The sequence below is a fragment of the Tiliqua scincoides genome, chromosome 1, assembly GCF_035046505.1.
Source record: "Tiliqua scincoides isolate rTilSci1 chromosome 1, rTilSci1.hap2, whole genome shotgun sequence".
NCBI lineage: Eukaryota > Metazoa > Chordata > Lepidosauria > Squamata > Scincidae > Tiliqua > Tiliqua scincoides.
The window spans coordinates 202,672,198-202,691,140 of NC_089821.1; the positions used below are offsets into that span (position 1 = coordinate 202,672,198).

General features: G+C 44.8%; 1 protein-coding gene across 3 annotated transcripts in view; it reads left to right on the forward strand.

The window, feature by feature from the left end:
* Positions 1-18,943, forward strand: part of RNF217 (ring finger protein 217) — a 54,872-nt gene that overhangs the window by 8,018 nt on the left and 27,911 nt on the right. The gene's annotated exons all lie outside the window — the stretch shown is intronic.

Consider the following 18,943-nt stretch of genomic DNA (forward strand, 5'->3'; position numbering starts at 1 on the left):
CTCTAGTTATGAGCTCTCTGAGACAGAGAGCCATCTTTTTATTATTTTACTATGTTAAACTTCTTTGTGAACTTTATTGTTGAAAAGTGGTGTATACATATTTGGAACTTCTAGTAATTAATTATTAGTAAATATTTATACAGTATATTGCTTTTCAACAAAAATTCACAGAGCGGTTTACATAGCAAAACAAATCAATAATAATATTTAAAGCCATTTTGCATCGCAAGCGTAATGGATTTCAATTCACCATATACAGTATTAGAATAAAAATCTCTCTTGCCAGGAGATATTGTTGTTTTTCCTGGTTCAAAGTGCAAGAGGCACAGAACATCTGAGCTAAATTGCAAGAGAATGTGGAAAAAAGCACTGGACTGGGGATGATGGCAGAATCCTTCAGCAAGCAAAACCAAACCTAATTCTGAGCAGATAACAAGTTGAGTCACTACTTCAGCAGATGTTTTCCAGCCAGCCACCAGGCAGACATTATTTTTCTCCTAACTGCATCTGTATTGGGCTCAGTAGGTGGGAGAGTACATCTCCAGCAGATAATTAGCTTGAGGCTTTTGCAGTCTTTGGCCACAGATAGGAGGCTTTGTTAATGTGCCATTTAGCACATGAACAGAGCTTTCTCTTCTATGGAGAGCCCTGTGTTGAAAGGAAAAGGGATAGCCCTGTTAGGTAGCATGACTGAATTGACTCTGGTTTAATGAACTTTGATGTTTCACAAATGTAATGCTCTTCTGAGGCCAAGTGCTGTCCTGTGTTTTTCCTTTTGTTCCTTTGTGAAGTTTGGGTGCCAGCCTAAAAGATGGACATATGATTTGTGTCTTTTTTTTCCTCTTGTTCTGCTTGTACCCATCTTAATTTTGCATCTATGAAGTAGTACATAAGAAACATAAGAACAGCCCCACTGGATCAGGCCATAGGCCCATCTAGTCCAGCTTCCTGCATCTCACAGCAGCCCACCAAATGCCCCAGGGAGCACACCAGATAACAAGAGACCTCATCCTTGTGCCCTCCCTTGCATTTGGCATTCTGACATAACCCATTTCTAAAATCAGGAGGTTGTGCATACACATCATGGCTTGTACCCCATAATGGATTTTTCCTCCAGAAACTTGTCCAATCCCCTTTTAAAGGCGTCAAGGCTAGACGCCATCACCACATCCTGTGGCAAGGAGTTCCACAGACCGACCACACGCTGAGTAAAGAAATATTTTCTTTTGTCTGTCCTAACCCGCCCAACACTCAATTTTAGTAGATGTCCCCTGGTTCTGTTATTATGTGAGAGTGTAAAGAGCATCTCCCTATCCACTCTGTCCATCCCCTGCATAATTCCCTGCATAGTAAGATCTTCACTGCTGGCTGTGGAGAAATTTAAAGCATTGCCACTGCCTTTTGGTGTAAATTGTATCTTTAGACAAGTTCAGTTGGACGTGTCAAAGCTTATTACACTTGGTCTGTCTAATAATCATAAATTGGATTATTTAAATGTGCATTAAAAAATTCTTAAAGCATAGTTTATCAAGCAGGAACTCAAATGTATACCATATGTGCTGTTATCTTTTTCTAGCTGTTAAGGGATAGTTTCAGATGTTACCATCCCCATGCAAGCTCCACCAAAGAGTGATTCTTTGCTAAAGCAATAACTCCTGAAGCCTTTTAACATGCATGTCTCCATTGTCCTGAGGACAGCTGGCATCAGGTGCATGTATATTGGACATTTGGGCAGACACACCAGTAAGAAGTCTGTGAATGGGGAGAATACTGTTTGCAGTCTCTAGTGTTTGTTTTGTGGTATGCAGGTGGTCTGTTGCTTAACCTTAATAAAAAAGGCTCTGTATTCTTCTTGATATCTTGGAGCAAGCTGTCAAGTGAAATAGTAACATTTGACTGCAGAATTACAGCTGCAAATTCTTCTCTTGAAACATTGTTTCTTTTAAGACTTTATGGTTGAAAAGATAACTACAGTACCTGAATGTAAACTGATGTCAGTGATACCAGGCAGTGCTCATAGACACCCTGATGAGAAAGTATCATTAAATTTGTCTCTTCAGTGTCTTTTAAACTAGCCAAATCGCAGGAGGCAATTTAAATGCCATCCTTAAGTACTTCATGCATGGTTTCATTTTGACAATGGATTATGCAGTTGTTCAGGCTTGTTGGGTCAGAAAATGGATGCACTTGGCTCTCTATCCTCCCCCCCCCCGCAGCCATTTAAGTGAAGTATGCTAGTCCACGCAAAATAGATTTTTTTCCATAGTTTAAGAAAACAAAAAATCCTGAACTGTAAACAAAAAGATTGCAGAAAATATTTCACACATTTGTCTATGGAGTTTTGTAGCAAGAAAAATGTGTCTTAGCAAAGAGCAACATACTGACAACTTCCCTCCCCACTCCTTTTCCCTAAACCAGTGGTTCCCAAAGTGTGTACTGCGATGCCCTAGTGCACTGCAGCAAGCCATCAGGGATGCCGCAGCACCCTCTCATGCCTTTGTGAACCACATCTTGTTAACATTGTGCAATGTTAACAGGAAGCAGTTTGGAGGAATGCAATCTGTGTAGCACTAACAGGAATTGGACATCACAGAAGACAGTCACACAGACACAGACAAGTAATTTGCGTGATGCGGGGATTTGTGAACTGCTTCTTGTTAGCTTCACATTCATTGTAACCCTCCAACCCACTTCCCGTTAGTGTTGTGCGATGCTAGCAGGAAGTGGATTGGAGGGCTGCAGCCAGTGTGATGCTAACAGGAAGTGGGTTGTACAGGGAACAGTGACAGGGGGCTGCAGACAGATAAGTCTGATGGGGGGAATTTCCATTCTTCCTTCCCTATATTTTCTGAGGAGCATGGGAGGCCCTGACTTCATTTTCCCATCTTGCTGCACCATGGGAGAGTTTTGTATACACATACAAAAATACATACCCATAAGAAAGGGTGCCTCTGAGCATGTAAAGTGCACTGCCCATTTTCAGCTCTTTTGCTTGATTCTGCGGAGCTGCAGCCAACAGCCAGTAGGTCATGAGAGCTGTCAGTCAGAAGTGTTTGGCAACCACTGTCCTAAACTGTACTTTTCTGGAGACTAGGTTTGATCCCTTCCTATTGAGAGACATCACTAACATTCATTATATCCTAGAGACCACTGACTTGTATCTTCCATCCCTTCACAGGGTGGGATACGGTACAGTTAGACCTCAGTATCTGCAGTGGATCAGTTTCCAGACCCCCATGGATACTGAAATCCATGGAGAGAACCTACAGAGGATGTCCAGATGTGACTGGAAGTGTCTTCTGTTCACTGCCAGAGGTGTTCTGAGGTGCAGGGAGGCTGCGGCATCCTCCCTGATTCTCAGAAGGCTTCTGAGAGGCACTTCTGATTTCTGAGGCTCCCTGCACTTTAGAATATCCCTGGACACAATCATGGTTCTGTCAGCTTTTCTGTACAGCACCTCCTGACATTGGTTCAAGTTGTCAAGGGTTAGTGGCTTGTGTAAAAAGAAAAAGTTATTTGACCAAGGCTGCAGTCCTAACCACACTTTTCTGAGAGTAAGCCCCATTTAACAAAATAGGACTTACTTCTGAGTAGACCTGGTTAGGTTTGTTCCCTAAAGAGTGTGCACTCCTGTACCCTTCTATGTGCATTCAGAGTGTCCTGATTTTTTTAAATGATGAAAGAACTAGAGGAACATCAGATCCCCTCTATATATGCCTGCTTCCTCCTTTCTTTCTATTTCCTGTTTTTTGCACATTTATTTTTTCTCTTTTGTGTAATAACCCACAGTGAACAATTTTAGGAGATGATAGTACTGGAAAACATTCATTTTAAAGGGACACGTATTTCATTATGAGTGCATCTATATGAAATTGTTTAAGAAGTAATTGTGTAACCTCAGTTATTGAGAGTGTTATGTCAAATCAAGTGAACTGTTGTAAAAAACATACCAGATAGGACCAAAATACATTTGAAGATGAGGTTTGCTTAATTATTGTTTGGGGGAGGGTTAAATAGACAGTTTTCTATACTGCACATTTTGTGTTGCATTTTTTTTTTCTTTTGGCATATTCCTGGCATTGAGAATTCTATGCAGTAAGCAGATTTTCAATTTCATCCTCAAATAAGGCCAGACTTTTTCTGGAGGGGAGGGGGGTGTCGCCTGAAGGGGAGAATTTATACTTAAAACATTTGTATATAGCCATGCCCCAGTATCCATGGGGTTTCATTCTGAAACCCCCCTTGGATAGCTGAAACCACAGATACCAGGGAATGCCCCCTCGCCCTCTGAAGGCAAGGGGAACTTTACGTTTTTTCATAAAACCAGAAATGCCTTTTTTCATTGTACAGCTCAGTTTGAGCCTGGCAGCCGCTGCGGACGGATGTGCTGGGCTCAGAGGACCCTCCGGGGTCTAGGGGAGCACATCTGTCCTCGCCTCCTTAGGGGGCACATGCTGGGGGATCACACATGGGGGCACTGGACTCGATCTGCAGGTAAGTTAATCCACAGAAATGAGGTCCTTTGTACTGCTTTTCTGGTGCTCATAGTGGTTCACAACATAAAATACAGTAAAAACATTCAAGTAAAAACATTAAAAATAACACATACCTACAAAACTGAGGGTCAGAAAAGTTTTTCCTGAACTTTTTGGTGGTTTGATATTCATTTGGGGTGCTGATTCAAAAAATGGTATCCGTTTTGCCCTGTCACGTCCAGTTTTGGAGATATAGTGTAACCTCATTAGTGAATGGTTCAAGCAACTTCCTCATGAGGAAGCCGTGGTGTAGGCTTCCTTATGAGGAAGCTGCTTGAACCATTCACTAAAGAGGCTCTGCTGTGTCTCTAAAACTAGACATGATAGGGCATGATTGGGTGCCCTTCGGGGAGAAAGGCGGAATACAAATCGAATAAATAAAACGGATACCGTTTTGGAGTCAGCACCCCAAATACGCCCAGGAATTGGTGTAACGTTTAAGGAAGCAAAATGTGTGTTGATCTGTGTAATTAAAATGATAAGATGCAATTAAGAATGTTAAAAACAGTAACAACATAAACAGCAATAAAATACCTGTAGGTATTAGTTTAAAAAGGGTCCTCTAAGAGTTCCTCCTCAAATACAAAGTGGTATGGGGCAAGTATGTTTTTACACCCCTCTGGAAGCCATGCAAGGTGGGGACTGTCCTTAGACTTTCCAGCAGTTGATTCCAGAGAATTGAAGGGAGGGTTATCTTATTTAGGCGTCATAGATTTCTGGTGAATGTGTTCATTTGCATTCCAAATGGATACCTGCCATTTTGTTCAATGTGCTCTTTGTCAGGATTGTGTCTTCTGTGTGATTTGCAAACTTTCAAGTGCATGCAATTTCTGCCGATAATGTGTAGTCAGAAGCAAAATATCGATACATTCCTGTTTTGTCCTGTAGGCTTATGATCACATTCTTTGCTACCATGTAGTGGTATCAATGTATTATTCTGTACCATCATTTAAAAAGCCTTGAGTGTTGAGAACAGGAGCTGCTAGTCTTTTAGCATCCCCACCTTCTTTTAAAGCCTGGAAGCCAAAGTATTGCTACTGCAAGTTACTTGATGCATCTATTGTACTGCCAAATAGTTGCTACTGCTTTTAAAGCTTGTTTGTATGCCATTTAGTTTTGAATGAAATGGTCCTAGGACTTACGTAGAAATAATTGCAGCCCAATTCACAGCCCAACCCAAACTAACATTTACAACAATGGAACAGAGGCTGGGGGGAGTCAGGATTGTATAGGCGTGCCCCCTTATCCACTGGAGTTCTGTTCTGGAACTATCCGTGGATAGCTGAAACAGTGAATATGAGTCCCTGTGGTCCAGGGGGCCACCAACTCCGACAGTGAGGGAAGCTCTGCTCAAGGGCTTCACCAGGCCTCCTAATGCCTTATACAGTGTTTCTCAAACTGTGGGTCGGGACCCATTAGGTGGGTCACTAGCCAATTTCAGGTGGGTCCCCATTCATTTCAATATTTTACTTTTAATATATTAGAGTTGATGCTACCATGGGTATGTGACTGCATTTGGGGAAATATTACAGACCTGTACTTTGAACAAGCTACTATGTACGTATATTCTTTTAATGATAGTCAATGGGATTTACTCCTGGGTCAGTGTGGGTAGGATTGCAGTCTAGGATTGTGAAAAATTTTCCTGCTTGATGATGTCACCTCTGGTCATGACATCACTTCTGATGGGTCCTGATAGATTTTCATTCTAAAAAGTGGGTCCCAGTGCGAAATGTGTGAGAACCACTGCCCTATAAGGCATTACAAAGTCACTTCTGGTTTCTCTGTGAAACCAGAAGTTGTGTGTTTTTAAAGCTCGGTCTGAACCTGGCAGAGGCCAGGGATGGACATCCTCTGCTGAGCTCAGAAAGCCCCTCCAGAGGTGGGGGAGCAGAGCATGCACGGGGTGGGAGGGGAGGCTGGACCCAATCTGTGGATACAGGACATCCTCAGCCTCTGCTGAGCTCAGAAGATACAGGCTTTGTGGATGTGGGGACCCCCCTGTACTCTAAATTACCCTGTTTGCTTCTGTGCTCTTAGCTGAGTTGCCTGATAATGACCTCCTTCTTAGACCTTTTGTTTAACAACAACAACAACAGTATTTATATACCGCTTTTCAACAAAAAGTTCACAAAGCGGTTTACAGAGAAAATCAAATATCTAATGAAAATGGATGTAGGCAAGGATGATTTAGGTATGGGGGTTCCCCTTATTCTGATGGTGATGGGTCCTGCTAAAAATTTGTAAAAACTTTTCTTTGGAACAAATATTATGCTCCCCTATAAAGGAGTATGACCAATATTAATTCTTTCCTTTTCAGAAATCTTAATAACACTCCTCCAAAATGCTGTGTTTTCAGGATCTTAGGTCAACCTTTGCATGTACTACTTGTGTCACCCTTGCTTCTGCAATGCAATGCAATGTAATGTTTTGAAAAATCACTGCTTGCGTTAACAATATGGGTTTACTGCTATTCCTTTTACACATATTACTCATCTGTCCCTTCATGGAGATAGCCTTGTTGAAAAAGGACACATGTATCTGTGTGTTTCTAATTTGGAGGATAAGTAGCAATATTGCAGAGAGTTGATCTTCAGAGAGTCAATTTTCAATACTATGAAAATTTTGTGAAAATGCCAGTAATGGTGCTGGCAAGATGTTCACATTTAAGGTTTAGTAGTATAATTAGTATATAAATTGCTAAAATTGGAAGCATGTCTGAATCATCACGTTGCACTGATGCTTAAAATGGAAGTCATTGTGCTTTTTGTGGTGCTCTTATCCTTCTCTCTCTGTAGTACAGGCATCCCCCACTCATTTGACAGGATAAGAACCAGAGCAGTGGGGAAAAGTGAAAATGGTTGAAAAGCAAAATCTGGTCTTTTTTTAGTTTACTAAAGTTGTTTCCAATGCTTTTTCAGCTAGTAAATTGCAAATGCCTTTTTTTATCTTGAGTGTTCCTGTCACACAAAGATTTCTGCTAATGAATTCTCATTAATGCCGTTGGTAATGGAAATAGGACTGGAGCTGAAGTTGGTGTGTGTTCTCTCTCTTTTTCTCTCACACACATACACCCCAAAAGAGTTTGAATCACCATGTCATGTGCAAATTAACATGGGTGAGGGCAGTTTTAGCCTTTAGTATTGCAGATAGAGGTTGAAGGGCTAATCATAAAAAATGAACTGTCAGAAAGTGGGGGATACTTATAATAGGTTGATACTTCCCATAGATTGAATGATTATGTGAGTGTCGTTGTCCAATGGTCTATGTTCTAAATTGCTGGATATACAACACTGGTTTCCTAACCCATGGTCCGGGGACCACAGGTGGTCCGCAAGACCCTGAGAAGTGGTCAGAATGGGAGAAAGTTGCTTTTGATCACTTCCAGCATCTTGCTGAGTGAGTATACCCCCATGGACCACCAGAGAGGTGGAGAACAGACCACCTGCAGCTGGCAGCAAACCACAAATCTTCTCTATAAATTATCTCTAATAGATCTTTTCTAATTTCAGGCAGTTCACATCTGCAGGTTCAGTACCTGTGGATTTCTCCTGTCACCTCCAGAGGCTCTTCTGAAGCCTGAAGAGGTCCAGAATAATTTAAAGGCAACTTCTGGGTTTTGGCAAAAACCAGTACGGGTCTAGGCTTCATTTTTCAAATACTTGCAGTTTTCCTTATCCTTAGGGGTTCCTGGAACGGAAACTCCATGGACGTTCCTGGAATAGTTCCTCCATGGAGGTTCCTGGAATGGAAACTTAATAGAAACTTAAATTATTTCTTGTATGTGGGGGTGGGGGGGTTACATGCAGTCCATGACAGTTCCAATTTTTTCCTCAATGGTCCACGGTCTCTTAAAGATTGGGAACCGCTGGTATAGAAGAATAACATTTGAAAGGTTGTTTCAGAACTGCAGTTAGTCGCTTGTTGGACAGAGTAACAATTCTCTGCAGACATTTACCTTATCAAATGCAACACTCAAGTGTTACTATGCTCAGAGCATGTAAGAAAAGTGGGACCTTGCTTGTAGATTTTCTTGAACATAGCTTGTTGAGTTAGTGCTCTGACAGTGGATATTGGAGCTGGTTTCTTTTTTCTTGTTGGTATGGAAGGGATGGTGGAGCCTGGTATGCATCCTTAAAGAGCCAATAGGGAACTTCGGTTGCTATGACCAATTCTTACTCATTTTTTATTTGAATCATACCACCATTAGTCACCATTTAAATATATCTACTTGAACCTGTGATGACTATCTGAACAAAATAAGTAATTGAGTGGGGATACTGGCAATCTGTTGTTCTTGCAGCCTGCATTTTTAAAAGCCTTTCCAAGCCTTTATTTTTTGTGTTATGTCTTTGCACTAGATCCGAGTAAGACTTGTTTATGATCAGAGGGGCAGCACTGCCCCCCTAGAGGAATGAGCGTTCCACCAGTGTTAACTGCCTTATGGCATTTGTGAAAAATACAGCACACTTAGGCATGTACTGCAGGAGTGTCAGTGAGAAGGCGGGAACTTTCCTTTGTGTGCTGGTGGATCCCTCTGGTCCTGCTGAGGCAGCTAAGTAGGCTGGGGAGGGCAGAACAGGGTGTGGGATGGGTGGAGTGAGTCCGAGAAGGTGGCAGGTTTGGCTGCATTCATTTCAATATTTTAAATATACTAGACTTGATTCTGCTATTGTATGTGACTGCATTTGGGGAAATATTTCAGATCTGTACTTTTAGCAGGCAAGCTGCTCCTGCCAAGCCTCTGCCTTTCTCCACCCAGGAAGGGGTGGGGCAAAAACTGTGGTGCTCAAGGTCCGCCACAGCTGATTCTGAACAACTCCAACTGTACTGGAGTTTTGTGTAAAGCTACACAAGAGTTTAAATTCAGGTACACATATATATTCATAATTTTTCTGTTGAAATTGCATATTTTAACAGTTTTTGCATAAGACGCTTGTACGCTCATCCTTGGTCTCCTCCAGTTTAGGGGTTCAGTGTGAATGAGGTGTAGAGAGCAGCCCTACTTCACAGTACTGCAGAATGTGCTTCATATTTGCCACTTTGTTCAGCTTAAGTACAGTACAATATTCTGAGCAGCATTGAGGGTTAATGTCTGACATGTTAGTGCGTTACTCACTGTATCTCAAATTTTTTAGGAATGAATAAAATAAAATATGGTAAATAAATTAGGAACCAAAGTGGACCACCTTTCCCCCACTGTATTCATTCACCAACACATATGTTGTCAAAGAAGACGCAGGCGGGTCTCCCCCAGCTCACTGGCAGGCGGACCTGCTCCAGGACAACCACGTGTCAGGGCCAGAGCCTAGCCCTGACCAAGTGGGAGGCGCCATCTTGGCTCTCCCTCTCCCGCGTGCCGGAAGACTTGCCGCGCCATCCAGACCCCTGGAGACCCCTGGAGACTTCCAGACCCCGCGTCAGGCACCCCTGGAGGACTCCAGGGAGGAGGGGGAGCTCACGGGCAAAGAAGAGGAACACCCAGAGGAGGGCAGGGGCAGGCTCTTCCCACTGTATATATACCCCCGCCTCCTGGCCAAGGCAGCAGGCATATTGGATCTGGGCCCTGAAAGGGAAACTGAGGCACTTGAAGCCTCAGAGCCTTGCAAACCTGGTTCAAAGTTCCTGTTTCCCCAGAAATCTTCCACCAAGGCAGTGGTTCCATTCCCGGAACCCTTCAGGCAGGTTCTAGAGGCAGAATGGGCGGCACCCCACCCACCAGGTCCCAGCGCACCCCACGCTCGGTGGATAAACTTTACTCACTGGCAGTTGATATTATGGATCAACTTAGGGTCCCAGCCATAGACTCCCCTATGGCAGCACTGTCCTCCGCCGCCGTGCTGCTCTCTGAAGGGGAAGGGGGACCCAGGGATCTGTGCGACCGAAGGGTGGAGAGCGCCCTCAAGAGGGACTTCGAGGCTTCTAGCCGTTTGGGCCTAGTGTCTAATTCTCTCATGTCAAGGGCCCTTATGGCTTGGGTGGAGGACCTGTTGACAACAGATAAGTCCCTGTCTAAACCCACCTGTAACACTCTCAAGAAGTTTTCACTAGCTGCGGCCTTCTCAGCAAATGCATCCCTGGAGGCCATGCAGTTCAGTGCTAGAGCTGTGGCAGCCAGTGTAACTGCAAGAAGAAACATCTGGTTATGCCACTGGGATGTAGACCAAGGCTCTGAGGCACGCCTAGTGGCTTTCCCCTTCACAGGGTCTAAAGCAGGGGTGCCCAAACTCTGGCCATGGGGCCACTTGCAGCCCTTGAGGACTCCCAAGGCGGCCTTCAGGGAGCCCTCAGTCTCCAATGAGTCTCTGGCCCTCCAGAGATTTGTTGGAGCCCGCACTGGCCCAGTGCAACTGCTTTCAGTGTGAGGGCGACTGTTTAACCTTTCGCAGGAGCTGTGGGATGAGGCCTCCCTCCACTGCTCTCTGTTTCACATCTGTGATGCAGTAGTGGCAGCGAAGGAAAGGCTGGCCTTGCTTTGTGCCAGGCCTTTTATAGGCCTTGAGCTGTTGCAAGACCTTCATTCATTCATATGTTCATCTTTAATATATTCATTTATGTAAACTTATGTAAATTTATTCAAATTTTAAATGTAAATTAATTCTTTTTCCCCCCCGGCCCCCAACGCAGTGTCAGAGAGATGATGTGGCCCTCCTGCCGAGGTGTAGAGGGGCAAGGGCGCCTACTCCAAGATCTCGGTACAGACCCTCAAGGAGGTAGGCTTTGTGGTCAACTGGGAAAAGAGCTGTCTTCTGCTGAGTCAACAGCTGAAACACCTGGGCCTGGTCCTAGAAGACTGCCAAAGCCACAATCTCCTTGTCTCAAGAGAGACGTGAGAAGATGTGGCAGCTTCTGGGAACACTTCTCTCTACGCAGCAACAGGACGTGTTGACACCAGGCAGACTGTCGAGCATGATGGTGTCCTGCCAGGACATTATTCCTTGGGCACGTCTCCACGGCAGGGCGCTTCAGAGATTCCTGTTGCACTTCCAACAAGAGAGAGAAGACTACTCCCACTCCAGGACCTCCATCCCCCCCAGGGTCAGGAAGGAGTTGATGTGGTGGCGGAGCTGCTCTTGGCTGGCAGCAGGCTCCCCTTCTCCAATCCGGAATAGACAGTGACCACGGATGCCAGCCTCTTGGGCTGGGGAGCCCACACAAAAGGTGCAGTGGCCCAAGGAACCTGGACCAGGGAGGAATCTCTCAGTCACATCAATCTGCCATCCATCTGGCTCGGGACAAGTTCCCTCATTTGATCCAGGGCCAACAGGTACTTGTAAAAACTGACAACGTGGCTGCCAAGGCCTACATAAACAAGCAAGGAGACCTGAGATCCACAGCTCTACACAAAGAGGCGTCGGCCATCATCACTTGGACCGAAGTCCACCTTGGAGCCATATGGGCAGAGCACGTGGCTGGGGTAGACAATTCCACAGCGGTCTGGATGAGCAGGCGCCAAATAGTGGAGACAGAGTGGCAACTAAATCCACAAGTCTTCCCTAGTGAGCGAGAGATTCGGGTTGCCACTCGTGGACCTCTTTGCTACAAGAGGCGGAGGCCATAGATGCTCTGTGCAGTCCCTGGCCGCAGGGCCTACTGTATGCCTTTGTGCCTGTACCCCTACTACAGCGTTTCCTCAACAGAGTCGAGTATCTTCAGGCGGTGATCATCCTGATCGCCCCAAGGTGGCCCAAACGTCCGTGCTTCCCAGAACTCCTCCGTCTGTCAACACAGAGCCATTGGTCACTGCCTCTACAGCAGGACCTTCTGCTCCAGGGCTTGACTGTCCACCCCCAACCTCACCTCTTAAGACATTTGGCCTTCCTCCAGGAGGGTCTGGACAAGGGGCTGTCCACCAACACAATACGGAGACAGGTGGCAGCCCTAAGCAGCATCTTGGGAATGGTCTTGGGGGAATCCCTATCATCCCACTCTCATATCTGCAGGTTCCTTAGGGGGATAGCTCTACTGAACCCTCCGACGGTTCACAGATTCCCTAGTTGGGATCTGAACGAGGTCCTTGAGGCTCTTACTCAGGTCCACTTTGAGCTGCTGGACTCGTTTCCCCACCAGCGAACTTCACCTCAGCTAGGAGGGTCTCAGAGCTTGGGGCGCTCTCCATCAACCCCAAACTCTGTATTTTCCACAAAGACCAGATGGTCCTCTGTCTGGATCTGACCTTCGTTCTGAAGGCTAACTCCTTGTTCCACAGGGCACAGGAGCTCATTCTCCCATCCTTCTGCTCCAAACCAGTTCACCCCAGAGAGAAAGTGTGGCGTACACTTGATGTGCGCAGAGCTCTGTGTTACTACGCCAAGTGCACCAAGGGGTTCAGAAAGTCTGATGCCTTGTTTGTAACCTACAAGGGCTCCAACCTGGGACACAAAGCCTCAACTAGCTCGCTGGCTGAGAGCATGTATTCAAATGCATACCAGGCTAGAGAGAGAAGTTCCCCAGAGGGCATCACTGCCCACTCCCTCAGGAGCGCTGCCGCTATGGCGGCCTTAGACGGGCATGCTTCCCTTCTCGAAATCTGCAGGACGGCAATGTGGTCCTCGAACCACACTTTTGCCAAACACTACCGGATAACCTCATCCGCTTCATCAGACGCCGCCATGGGGCATAAGGTGTTGCAACAGGTGGTGAAGCAGTGAGTTAGCACTCGCTGGCCCGCCCTTCCTGGTTAGCTCTGGTATATCCCAGCAGTAGGAATGCCAGACTTCCTTTCCAGAGAAAGTAGGAATTTCTTACCTGCAAATTCCAGTTCTGGGAAAGGAAGGATGGCATTCCGCCTGCTGCTTCTCCAGCTTGGGGGGTGCACTGCTACTTCAAACTTCCTCAATGTCCCCCCCTCCTCCGGGGGCGGGAAATGGTTCACAGTTAAATTACAAAGTTGTAGTTGTTGGTTTTCTCTGTAGTTATTTCATCTACAGTTTGGTTAGGTTCTCTACCAAATCAGGCCTCGCAGTGGGCACACTGTAAAGTTAAGGACAGGCCACGGCCGAGGCACGGGGGGCATTCAGGTCTTTTCTGCTTGTCAAGTCCGGACTGGGGATCAGAGGGGTGCCCCCCCGATGTGGGAGGAGTATCCCTCAATCAAGGTCCTGGTCCTGCCTCCCAGGAAGAGGGGCATTCCCAGCAGTAGGAATGCCATCCTTCCTTTCCCAGAACTGGAATTCTCAGGTAAGAAATTCCTGCTTTTCTGTCTAATCCATTTCTGCCTAGCCCACAGGTGTACACATTGGGTCCCTTTTGCGTATATGCAACATTGTGCAGAAATTGGTTAATTTCTGTCTATGGTTCACCATTGCATACTGGAAAAAGAATTTAAGTAGATATCATAACTGTTAACATTTCCAGATGTTGGAAATGTCCCTTGTGTTATCTGTGAATCGCACAGTGGTTTGTTTGTTTTTAAGGGCTCCTACACTTTCCATAGAAACAAAATCCCTTCAGATAAAAGATTGATGATGATAAAGTTGTTAAAAGGTCAAAGCAAAGTATTTTATCAGCTGCACCTACAAGGATCTTTCTTGCCTCGAGAACGCTTTGTTTATTTGCCCTTGCAGAGGCTAGGCACAAGGGGATCCTAGCAGCGGAAACATCTGGATTGTGATGACTTAACACTTCTTTCCACTAACTTAGTTTATGCTTATTTTGGTGATTGACTTTGTTTTCATGACTGAAAGATGGATCACCTTTGCCTATCTATGTATGCCAGGCCACCCGTTAGGCACGTTGGTATTGAAGTAAGCACAGTAAAATATAATAATGGTGAATAGCTTATGTAACAAAAACCTTTCAAGGGATGTGTGGTTGTTCTTAGGCTATTGCTGCTTGGCATAAAACTTGAATTGCTTTTTAATTGCTATGATACAAAAGCGTTTGTCTAAAATGGCACTGTTGACCTCCAACATTTTGCTGTATGGCATGCAATGGTATTTCAGGTGTTTCAGTGCTGGTAGTAGGGTGTTCAGGCTATTCTTGAGTCAAGATTCTTATGGCCCAGTCCATCTGGGCCTCACCGCTAGTAGAATATGCTTTCTAGCAGCAACTGCTAAAAAAGTGCCCTAAAGTCTTTCTGGTAGCATGCTGCCAGAATGTCAACAGGAAAGCTGGAGCCTTCCTACACACATTGTTGGCTCTCCCACTGCTTGCCGGAGCAATTAAGCTAGCAGAAGAGGCAAGAGAAGGTGGGTAGGCTGCAGGTGGAGGTGGATCCAGTAGTGATGGCATTCACCAGATCATATCCCCTCGGGCAGCAGCCTTTCCTCTTCTATCTATGGGCTTGCACTAGCAAAATTGCTAGCATAGGTCCAAGGAGACCCTTGGCAGCATGGGAGACTCACAGCAAGACCTTGAAGCAGCTGACAAGCCTAGCCAAGTTATGCTGAGTTATTCCACCTGTTCTTTGGCCGCTGTCAGCCTGCGTGGGAGGAAAATGGAGGCCAGAATGTGATACCAGATCATTAAAGATCCATCTGAAATGTGGTTCTTGAAAGACAGAACCCTCTTCAATTGTAAAAATCCCTATTGGGATTTAGTATTGCCTACCTATGTAAACTGCCTTGAATTAAAGTCTGAGGAGAAATCTTTCGACCAAGAAAGGCGGTATATAAATACCTGTATTATTATTATTATGTAGGGGTAAGAGGATTTAAATCTCCTTTCCCTGTTGAAGCCTCCTGATCTCCCCCCCCCCATACAGTGCGCCCATTTTTGGCTTGTCTCCACCAATAGGGGGGAATAAAGGGTAGGACTGGGTTAATAGGTCTTCAAAAACTTACCATAAAATCAGCTTTATAATAATCTAACAGTGGACCAAAGCAGTTGTGTTACTGGAGACCACATAGTGTCCTGATCCAATTGCTTGTGTTATCGTCTCCTGTCTGCAGTGTTATAGTTGCTCCCAGGAGGAAGGAGCAACTATTTTTAAAAAGGGAAAGAGGGGGGACCCGGGAAACTATAGGCCGGTCAGCCTAACATCCATACCGGGTAAGATGGTGGAATGCCTCATCAAAGATAGGATCTCAAAACACATAGACGAACAGGCCTTGCTGAGGGAGAGTCAGCATGGCTTCTGTAAGGGTAAGTCTTGCCTCACGAACCTTATAGAATTCTTTGAAAAGGTCAACAGGCATGTGGATGCGGGAGAACCCGTGGACATTATATATCTGGACTTTCAGAAGGCGTTTGACACGGTCCCTCACCAAAGGCTACTGAAAAAACTCCACAGTCAGGGAATTAGAGGACAGGTCCTCTCGTGGATTGAGAACTGGTTGGAGGCCAGGAAGCAGAGAGTGGGTGTCAATGGGCAATTTTCACAATGGAGAGAGGTGAAAAGCGGTGTGCCCCAAGGATCTGTCCTGGGACCGGTGCTTTTCAACCTCTTCATAAATGACCTGGAGACAGGGTTGAGCAGTGAAGTAGCTAAGTTTGCAGACGACACCAAACTTTTCCGAGTGGTAAAGACCAGAAGTGATTGTGAGGAGCTCCAGAAGGATCTCTCCAGACTGGCAGAATGGGCAGCAAAATGGCAGATGCGCTTCAATGTCAGTAAGTGTAAAGTCATGCACATTGGGGCAAAAAATCAAAACTTTAGATATAGGCTGATGGGTTCTGAGCTGTCTGTGACAGATCAGGAGAGAGATCTTGGGGTGGTGGTGGACAGGTCGATGAAAGTGTCGACCCAATGTGCGGCGGCAGTGAAGAAGGCCAATTCTATGCTTGGGATCATTAGGAAGGGTATTGAGAATAAAACGGCTAGTATTATAATGCCGTTGTACAAATCGATGGTAAGGCCACACCTGGAGTATTGTGTCCAGTTCTGGTCGCCGCATCTCAAAAAAGACATAGTGGAAATGGAAAAGGTGCAAAAGAGAGCGACTAAGATGATTACGGGGCTGGGGCACCTTCCTTATGAGGAAAGGCTACGGCGTTTGGGCCTCTTCAGCCTAGAAAAGAGACGCCTGAGGGGGGACATGATTGAGACATACAAAATTATGCAGGGGATGGACAGAGTGGATAGGGAGATGCTCTTTACACTCTCACATAATACCAGAACCAGGGGACATCCACTAAAATTGAGTGTTGGGCGGGTTAGGACAGACAAAAGAAAATATTTCTTTACTCAGCGCGTGGTCGGTCTGTGGAACTCCTTGCCACAGGATGTGGTGCTGGCGTCTAGCCTAGACGCCTTTAAAAGGGGATTGGACGAGTTTCTGGAGGAAAAATCCATTATGGGGTACAAGCCATGATGTGTATGCGCAACCTCCTGATTTTAGGAATGGGTTAAGTCAGAATGCCAGATGTAGGGGAGAGCACCAGGATGAGGTCTCTTGTTATCTGGTGTGCTCCCTGGGGCATTTGGTGGGCCGCTGTGAGATACAGGAAGCTGGACTAGATGGGCCTATGGCCTGATCCAGTGGGGCTGTTCTTATGTTCTTATGTTCTTATGAAGGGGAGGAACTAGGGAGCCGCTAGGGTAGGCCTCTTAAAAGATTGGGAGTGGATACTGTAATGTACACACAATGGTGCTTTAGTGTTTATGCACCACAATCTTTTATGTTTTATGCAAGCTTTACTTGAATGGTTCCCTCTTGTATTTCAATACAAGGATTCTTGTATTGAATATTGGAAGGTTATTCAAAATTATCAGATGCTTTCTTGAATTATTTAAGCATCTAACCTAACCAGGTTAGGCACAATCCTAACCAGGTCTACTCAGAAGTAAGTCCTATTTTGTTCAATGGGGCTTACTCACAGGAAAGTGTGGTTAGGATTGCAGCCTATGTTTTAATACCAAACCAAGCAAAGACAGATATTTAGCATACACATCTCCACTTTCTGCTCACTACTGAAATTTTGCCATCAGCAATCCATTCATTTTAATTAATTAGCTTGTAGGTAGATAAATAGCTTTAGAAAACAAGAAATGATATTTCTTGGCCTTGTAGCATTTAAATTTAATTTCCTGTGAATTGTCTGGAAGCATTTGTTCCTTGCAGCATTAGTGAAACAAAGCAAGGAATAGACCTGAAGGGCTGTAGGCTTAGTGGTGAAAAACCTGTTTTTCATTACTGTCCCTGGCACCTCCAGATAAGGCAGAGAAAGATTTCTGTCTGAAATGCTAGAGTCGTTGCCAGACTGTGTGGTCAATGCAGATCTATGGTCTGATTCAGTATAAGACTACTTTCTGTGAATCCTCCCTGTGTGGAAGATCCCTGCAAACCTAGAACAGTGTAAGCTGCTCTATTAAAGAAATGGTATAAATCATGTTGTTGAGGCCTTGGATCTTTACTGACTTCTTGCAATAGAATTTCTCTCTGAGGTGTGGGGTACTATTATGTATACTATGATATAACATTCTGTTAACCTGGAAGATTGTCCCATCTTCACAAGCTGTCTGTTCATTGTGCCTGAACAACCTGGCACCAGGAAATCTTGTAGTCTGCTTCTACCATCTACGTATCTTCCCATGTGCTCAAATCAACATCAGAGGCCTTGTTTTGTGTAGCCCTGCCACCTGAAGTCTAGTGGATGGCTATGAAAGTCAGTGACTTTTTAAGATCTGGCACCTGTGTTGTAATCTTTTTATGGAGTGGCTTACATGGTTCTTGTGCTACCATCTGCACGCTATAGTGAAGTCATAGCTGTTGGAGTCCTTTTCAGATTTGTCATAAGAAAACCATATTCTGTTTGTGCTTTGAGGAAAAAGTATGCTTATATTGGTATTCATGAATTATTGTTGGATACTTTGAATTAAGAAAGCTGGCATACAAACATCAGAACTTCCTTAGCAGTGACAATTCTTTTTCTTTCCCTTCTTCCAATTATTTATTTAAACAATGTATAGCCCTAATTTTCTCTGAAGAATTGGAGCGCAGTGCAGAATCTGTTAAAAAAAGACAGTAAAGTGCAAAATAAGAAGGAAATACAAAGTGCAATCATGGTAAAAATAGTCATAAAGATTACTGCAATCAAAATATTAAAATATGGAATACAACCCCAAAACCCAAATACAGTGGCCTAAGAAGGGAAGGCCAAGCCAGGCAGAATGGTAAAACCCTTTGTGATGTCTTGTGTCTGACTTCTCTGATTTCCTTCTGTGTTGTCCCAAAGAAAGCACCTTTTGTAGGAAAGTAATTGACTGTAATTGTAGCTGTTAGGTTTTTGAGTGGTATGTTGCTTTGCCTGCAACGGCCTGGTCTATCGAGAATATAGACTCCTTAAACACCTTGTTTGAGTGGGGTGGGGGTGGGGGGGGAAGACTCATTTCATGGTGCTTTTATAATCTGCTTCAGCTGCTAATTGTGCATTACAGGAAAGTCTGGGAAATTAATTTTATGTTACAAATTGGCTTATCCTTTGAGGGGTCTAGACATACCTTAACTATTCACATCTGTTGCTGC